We start from the raw sequence: 384 nt of genomic DNA, 5'->3' as shown, positions 1-384 counted from the left end.
GTTAACCGGTGGATTAGAAATGGCGATCACCGCGACGCCGTCGTTTCCGACCTCCAAGGTCACGCTAACCTCCGGCATAGCTTCGTAGAATCAGAGACCCTAGGGTTTTGGCTCTCTTTTCTTCCCTAACGATGAATAAGCTGAAGATGAAGAGCCTCTCAATTACAGAGGATTAAAAATACTGATGATTGCAGAGGAAGACGACCATCCACTGTATGGGTGTTTAGCTTTTATAAGCGTGACACTCGCACAGTGGGAACTGATCTTGTGTTTATCAAAATGAATAAGCTTGGGTGAGAGTGGAATATGATTGGGTGCTTCTTGTATCTAAGTCAATCCAGGAAGGAGACTGTTTTTGTCCTTGGCTAATCAGATTTCGGTGGC

The sequence above is a fragment of the Corylus avellana genome, chromosome ca11, assembly GCF_901000735.1.
Source record: "Corylus avellana chromosome ca11, CavTom2PMs-1.0".
NCBI classification, from domain to species: Eukaryota; Viridiplantae; Streptophyta; class Magnoliopsida; order Fagales; family Betulaceae; genus Corylus; species Corylus avellana.
Note: the sequence above shows the minus strand (reverse complement) of the source record.